The sequence below is a fragment of the Pimephales promelas genome, chromosome 16 (assembly GCF_988280905.1).
Source record: "Pimephales promelas chromosome 16, fPimPro1.hap1.1, whole genome shotgun sequence".
Taxonomy (NCBI): domain Eukaryota; kingdom Metazoa; phylum Chordata; class Actinopteri; order Cypriniformes; family Leuciscidae; genus Pimephales; species Pimephales promelas.
This window is the reverse complement of record NC_142784.1, coordinates 8,565,229-8,571,228: the sequence shown is the minus strand read 5'-3', so window position 1 is coordinate 8,571,228 and position 6,000 is coordinate 8,565,229.

The following is a 6,000-nucleotide window of genomic DNA, read 5'->3' as shown; positions in this document are numbered from 1 at the left end:
TGTAGGTAGGTAGGTTGGTTAATGTGTAACTGCATGTGAAAGTTAATACTTGTAGGTAGGTTAATGTGTAACTGCATGTGAAAGTTAATACTTTTAGGTAGGTTGGTTAATGTGTAACTGTATGTGAAAGTTAATACTGGTAGGTTGGTTTATGTGTAACTATGTGAACGTTAATATTGGTTGGTAGGTATGTTTGTTAATGTGTAATGTGGGATCACATTATAAAATAAATGTTTTTTTCCAAAACACGTTGGCCACAATTACTCATACCCTTTTATTAAATACCTTTTTGCAATATCTTTTTGCCAAGATAACTGCTCTGAGTTTTCTGCTATAATGCCTGATGTGTTTGCACAACACCTGACCTGAGATCAGAGACCATTCCTCCATACAGACTCTCCAGATCCTTCAGATTCCCAGATCCATGTTTGTGCTTCTTCTCTTCAGTTCGGACCACTCATTTTCTATAGGGTTCTGGGACGGTCATGGCAGAAGCTTCATTTTGTGCTCCCTAACAAATTTTTGTGTTGATTTTGATGTTTGTCTTGGATCGCTGTCCAGATGGCAGATCCAACCATGGCCCATAATAAGATTTCTAGCAGAAGGTGTCAGGTTTTGATTTTTTATCTGTTGATATTTAATAGAATCCACAATGCCATGTATCTGAATAAGAAGTCCAGGACCTCCTGCAGAAAAATAGGTCCCCAACATTAAAGATCCAATGGTTTATTAAATTGTACACATGGTACTTTTTATCCTCATGTCCACCAAACTATCTAGTGTGCTTACTGCCAAAAAGCTCTTTTTTTAGTCTCATCTGACCACAGAACCCTGTGCCGTTTGAAGATCCAGTCGTGTCTGACACCTGAATATGCTGGAGTTTGTTTTTTGGAGGAGTGAGGAGGATCTTTCTTGAAACCCTCTCAAACAACATGTGGGGATGTATGGGTTGTTTGATATTTTTTTTTTATTTAATGCTGGTAGGTAGGTTAATGTGTAACTGCATGTGAAAGTTAATACTGGTAGGTAGGTAAGGCAAGTTTCAAATTCAAAGTGCTTTACATAGAAAAAATTAAAATAATCAAAAGAAATCAGAATAATTAGAACAGTTTAGAATAAAACATATGAAAAATAAAAATAATTATAAAAATAAAATACAGTAAATAATTAAAACAATTTAGAATCAAAAATAAAACGAAGTACAGTAACAGTCGGACGAACAGTGGCAAAATGTACAGCTAAACAGATGTGTTTTGAGCCTGGATTTAAAAGTGACTACTGTAGGAGCTCACCTGATCTCTTCTGGAAGCTGGTTCCAGTGGCGGCTGCTGGCATAATAGCTAAAAGCAGAATCTCCATGCTTAGAGTGAACCCTTGGTGTTTCTAGCTGATGTGAGTGATCTAGGTAGGTAGGTTTGAATAAGCATAAAAAAATGATTTGTGTCCTATCAACATTTCCATTAGTTTTTAAAGGGCCTACTAGGCTGTTATTATTTTGCAGCTCTCCTACAACAGGTTTACATTAACCCAATGTCAAAAGCACCATTTTACTCATGCTCCACATCACTTCATTTCTCAAAGAGTCTGAAAACATTTGGACCATCCCAAAAGGGATGAAAATTATAGTTTGGGGGGTTAGTAAAAATAATAATTAGTAATTGAGTTGGCTACACAGATTTGTGTTCACTTCAGTAGTGACAATTCAGTGCGTTCATCTGAGTCGCATTGATCTGTCGCTGCCAGTGTTGGGAGTAACGCATTACAAAAGTAATACATTACAGTAACATATTACTTTTTGCGGTAACGCAGTAGTGTAAGGCATTACTAATCAATTTTCAGTAATATTTTACTCGTTACATGTTCAGTGAGGCTTGTATTACAGTTGTATTACAGTGTATTGTCTGCTTTTACTTCTTAAAGGCAACAGACTATGTGAAAGTTTTAAAGCAGTCTTTTAGTGCCTGTTCAAAGCGGTCGCGTCTGTAACATTGTTTTTTCCTCATAAATGCGAACACGAAAACTAAAATAAAATGAATATTTTAAGTTCTATGGAGACTGGAGAGCCAACCCTTCCTCATCCGATTTGCGCAGTGTAATTAACAGAATTACAAAAAATATATTTTGCCTCCAATTTTTTTGTCACGCATGAATGTGTGTCTTTTCCCTAATATTAAAAATAAAACATAGACTGATATTTGCCTAATGTCTGGAGTCCTTTAAGGAAGTAGCCTATATACAGTACGTTTCAATACATGCATTTTCTGAGAATTTTTATTTCAGGTTTTGACTGCAAATGTCATTTCCATAATGCTGGACTTCCCCAATTTTAAATAATTTATCCTCAACTAGTTTTGTGGTGTAGGTCTACGTATTTTATAATGTTAACTTCAAATATTACTAATAGCCTAATTTAAAGATAAGGCAGCATTGGATCTGGACGGCAAGGAGAATAACGCTGGGAGTTGGAAGAGGTGTGTCGCGATTCTGTAGGTTCGTGGATGTCGCGAATCGCGATTTCGGTTTCATATTGCATATCGTTACAGCCCAAAAGTTAAGTTCTACTTAGTTATTTTGGTGAAAGTAACTCAAAAGTAATACATGAGTAATGTAACGCATTACAATTCTGGGACAGTAATATTGTAAGGTAATGAATTACTTTTAAAAAACAGTAACAAGTAATACCTAATGTATTACAGTTTGGAAGTAACTTGCACAACACTGGTCACTGCTCATCAGAAGCGGAGTGGCAATCGGGAGAGTCGGGAGTTTTCCCGGTGGGCCGGTGTTCTGACACCCAGGGACGTGCACAGGAATTTTGAGGGGCAGTTGCTCTGACCTGAAAAAAAAAGGGCACCGCACCATTCATATTGACCAGAATGTCCATCTAATCATCATTTTAAATTCAATATAGCCTATAAATCAATAGTCAATCAATGTCAAATTGCCAATACATTGGTTTATATCTTGCATAATTAGTGCAGTTGTTTAGAGTTTTTAACTACACTGAGACTAGATAATCAGGGTCTTTATGTGTACTTTGATTGGGAGTGCCATCATTCACGTATTGTACAGTATTTCTCTGGCCTCCACATTTCTGCTTGGAAAAATGCGAGTTTCATTTCGTGCACGCGCATATGAACGCAACACACGCGACGCGGTTATGTTTTCCGAGCTGCAAACACTGTTGTTGCACTTTGTCGTTTATCAAAAACAAAACGTAATAAATAATGGTATTTTACTCTCACTTTTGTCAGGCAAAAAGTGATGCAAGAGATGCACTGCCTGCCCAGACAGACCATCAAACTTTGCTGACAGAACAGAACACATGTTTACCTGACTGCTGTTCCCGCAATTCACTCTCATGTTTTTCTTCTTCCTCTTTTCGTGACGAGAAGGATAGTTTCGCTTCATTTTGTCATGGACTTCGTACACATTAATTAGCGCGCGACACGAGATGGAGGCGCGGCCTGAGTAATTTGCGGTGCCTTACCATACGCACCGGTCGCGTATGGTCTCGTGGAAACAGTTTGACTTTCAATTTTTTTTTTTTGGAAGTGAATGAGGCTTTGCGATTTTTATATTATTTTTTGTCTAGGCCTACGTGAAATTCTACATCCATTGTACGATTTTTTTTTTCCTCAGAAGGGCAGCCTGAGTCGAGAAGGGCATATGGGCAGTTGCCCGGGCAACCTGAGCAACCCCCCTGTGCACGTCCCTGGTTGAGATGTTGTTCATTGAGTCTCTAATCTCTAAAAATCTCCAAATGATCCACGTGAAACTGCGGTCTTCCAACCTCTACTATCGTGTCAAATGATTTGATTAATATGCGCGAGGAAGAAAGAGCAAGACAGCGCTCACTTGGCTGTGGTACGGCATATGGAGTATGATTTGATTTTTTTTTTGACACATGGCACCTTTAAAAGAAAATAACTTTTCAACTTTTATGGATATAGAATTACAGATCCAAAATAAGCAGCAAAATATCAGGTATTATCCTGTATAATTTTGACCTGAAATGCTCACACAAGTCACGTGATCCAGTACTGACAGATATGACACTATCAGAAGCTATAAAGTGACTTTCTTTGAGCTTTCTGCTTAGCAAAACAATCCCCAGACAGCAACATAGTGTCGGCCCAGATCCGGATTCAATGCACTATGTTGCTGTCTGGGTCAAGTGCATTTGTCCTTACATATGATACATTGGCAAATGACAAAATGTAATTTGTTCTAAAGAAAATCATGACATATTTGAATGTGTATATTTGATGAGAAAGTCTTCAAAACTCCCTGTAAACCTCCCACAGATTCCTAAGACAAAACGTTCTACAATTTGTATAATAAGTATTATTACAGGTTAGAATTATAGTTGAGTGAAATTTCATATCTAAACTCTGTCTATTGTTCTTTTGAGAGAGATGAAGGTTATTCCATGCACTTTTATCTTGAAGGAAGAAAGCAAACTGGATCTAACCAGCAGAGAGAGAGAAGTGGACGACTCAGCAAGAGAACAACTCTGAGTGAAGACTCGAGGATGCATGAGGTCGACAGCTGTCATTACTGCACGTAGATGATTCTTTGATGAACAGAACGTTTGAAGAATAACATTTATTTGAAATAGAAATAGTCATTTGTAACATTATACATGTCTTTACTGTGATTTTTCAACAATGTAACGCATCCTTGCTGAATAAAGGTATCAATATCTTACAAAAACATAAACATTTCATAGTAATTCCAAACTTTTTATGATAGTATTTTTTTAGAGAGATTTCCACTATGTTCATTTTTTAAATAAGTATTTTATGTCCCCTATTGTCATCATAGTCAGATATCCATGAAACCATTTAAAAATCAGGTAATAACAACATTGTGAATGTCTTCATCCATATTTCATCAGCTATGAGTTCAAGATAACACAGCCTTTGGTTATAGTATATTTATTTATATATCAGATACTCTAGATACTCATGCTTTAGTTTCTTTTAACCATAATATGGAAACTCCGCCACAGAAGTTGAAATAAGTATGAAATTATTAATATATTTTTTTTAATTTTCTTAGAGGGTTCTACTATGGGACAGCAACTCTAAGAATTCAAAATGTTACTGCATTTAATTAGTGTAATATCCAAAATCTGGTCATTTGAATGATAGATTTCTCAAGTCACACTAGTGTTACAACATTACCACACTATTAGTATGCACTATTTTTGTATGCGACCATTTTGAAACTTGAAAAATAAAATAAAATATTTTTTTTAGTAAATTCATTGAGTTCTTGGAGTTGAGTTGGAAGCTTCCAGATAAAAAGGAACTAGTAAAAACCTTGAGTGCTGATTCCTTGAGTTATACGGCAGATACTATGTATTATGTAAATTTTAGTTGTAAGTTTGACTCACGTTGTTTGTCTGAGCAACCATGATCTATTGCTTTTTTTCAGGACACATTTGACTTTATTTATTGGAAGGTGTTCATTAAAAAAAAAGTCACATATTTCACATATTTATCGAATTTTTAAAAAAGAAGAAAAGATCTGATTTGCTTTAATGTGAGTAAATGTATATGTTGGTTGGCTGCATGTGTTGTTTTTCAGAAATCCACACAAACAGAAGAGCACCCCCTACAGGCAGCAGCCAGAACTTCTTTCATAAACATCTCAAAAGACACAGTGCCATCTGTTGGTTATGGTCATGGATGGGAGTCTGTAACCTTGGCACAACCTGTGAGATGGAATATGTAATTTTGATTAATTTCAGTGATTTTTACATCAGTGTCATATGATTTACCGTTTTGGTCTTTGTGTTTAAGGCAGGCGTATTTAAACCGATGTCTACACTGACATTCGAAAGGCAGGCTTGACAACTGATGACATGAATGGCAAAAAATAGAGCATTAGATATCAGAGTCCTGTTTTTTTTTTTTTTTTACTATTCTCACCATTAGACAGGTTTTTCAATTATAGTTTAGAGACTGTGTCATTAGTTTGTCTCTTTATTGT